We start from the raw sequence: 2,103 nt of genomic DNA, 5'->3' as shown, positions 1-2,103 counted from the left end.
TGAATGGATAAAAAAACAAAAACAAAAACAAAAACTAGAACCTACAATATGCTGCCTATAAGAGACTCACTTCAGGGCACAAGACACAGACAGATTGAAAGTGAGGAGATGGAAAGCTATTTCATGCAAATGGAAACAACAAGAAAGCGGGGTTAGCAATACACATATCAGACAAAACAGACTCAAAACAAAGTCCATAAAGACAAACAAGGACATTATATAATGATAAAGGGATCAATAACGAAGAGGATATTACACTTGTTAGCATATATACACCCAATATAGGAGCACCTAAATATATAAAACAAATAGTTACAGACATAAAGGGAGAAATTAAAAGGAATACTATAATACTAGGAGACTTTAACGCCTCACTGACATCAATGGACACATCTTCCAGACAGAAAATCAATACGGCAACAGAGGCCCTAAATGACACAATAGACCACTTGGACTTAATTTCTATCTACAGGACACTACATCCCCCAAATAAACAGAATACACATTCTTTTCAAGCGTGCAAGGAACGTTCTCTAGGAGAGGCCACGTACTAGGTCAAAAAACAAACCTCAACACATTTAAGAGGATAGAAATGACTTCAAGCATCTTTTATTACCACAGTGTTATGAAACTAGAAATCAACCACAGAAAGAAAAATGGGTAAAGAACGAATACATGGAGACTGAACAACATGCTCCCAATAAACCAGTGGGTCAATGATGAAATCAAAGAAGAAATCAGGAAATACCTCAAGACAAATGACAATGAAAACACAACCTTCCAAAATCTATGTGATGCAGCCAAAGCAGTTCTCAGAGGGAAGTACACAGCGATTCAGGCCTTCCTCAAGGAACAAGAAAAATCTCAAAAAAACAAAAAGAGCGAAAGAATTAGAAAAAGAAGAACCAAAAAAATCCCAAAGTCAGTTCTTTGGGAAAGATCAGAGGGAAACAAATAAAATAGAGATAAAAATAGAAAAGATCAATAAAACCAAGGGCTAGATTTTTGAAAAGACAAACAAAATCGACACACTTCTAGCCAGGCTCACCAAGAAAAAAAGAGAAAGGGCCCAAATAAACAAAATAAGAAATGAAACAGAAGCAACAACGAATACCACAAAAATACAAAAAAAACCCCACAAAAACCAAAAAAACATAAGAGAATACTATGAACAGTTATATGCCAACAGATTAGACAACCAAGAAGAAATGGACAAGTTTCTAGAAATATACAGCCTGCCAAATTTGAGTCAAGAAGAAACAGATAAAATGAACAGACCAATCACTAAAAGTGAAATAGAATCTGTAATTAAAACAAAACAAAAAAACCTCCCTGCAAACAAAAGTCCAGTACCAGACAGCTTCACCAGTGAATTCTACCAAACATACGTAGAACTTATACCTATACTTCTCAAACTCTTCCAAAAGATTGAAGAGGAGGGAACAGTCCCAAATTCATTCTATGAAGCCACCATCACCCTGATACCAACACCAGACAAAGACACTACCAAAAAAGATAATTACAGGCCAATATCTGTGAAGAATATAGATGCAAAAATCCTCAACCACATATTAGCAAACCGAGTCCAACGATACATTAAAAAGGATCATACACCGTGATCCACTTGGATTCATTCCAGTTGCTCTGATAGCCTTATGGGAGTTCCCTTGTATGTTATTTGTTGCTTTTCCCTTGCTGCTTTTAATATTCTCTCTTTATCTTTAATTTTTGCCATTTTAACTGCAGTGTGTCTTGGTGTGGTCTCCTTTGGCTTGACCCTGTTTGGGACTCTGTGCTTACTAAACCTGGATATCTCTTTCCTTTGCCAGGTTAGGGATGTTTTCAGCTATCATGTCTCCAAATATGTTCTCTGCCCCTTTCTCTTTCTCTTTCTCTTCTCCTTCTAAGAACCCTATAATGCAAATGTTAGTACACTTGCTGTTGTCCCAGAGGTCTCCTAAACTGTCCTGTTTCTTTTTCTCTTTTTTCTTTTCTCTATTCTGCTTCAGTTATTTCTATTACTCAGTCTTCCAGCTTGCTCGTCCATTCCTCTGCATCATTTCAGTTACTGTTGATTCCTTGTAGTGTATTTTTCATTTCAGT

This window comes from Eschrichtius robustus, chromosome X (assembly GCF_028021215.1).
Source record: "Eschrichtius robustus isolate mEscRob2 chromosome X, mEscRob2.pri, whole genome shotgun sequence".
Classification (NCBI taxonomy): domain Eukaryota; kingdom Metazoa; phylum Chordata; class Mammalia; order Artiodactyla; family Eschrichtiidae; genus Eschrichtius; species Eschrichtius robustus.
The sequence above is the reverse complement of the archived record's forward strand: the minus strand, read 5'-3'. Positions refer to the sequence as shown.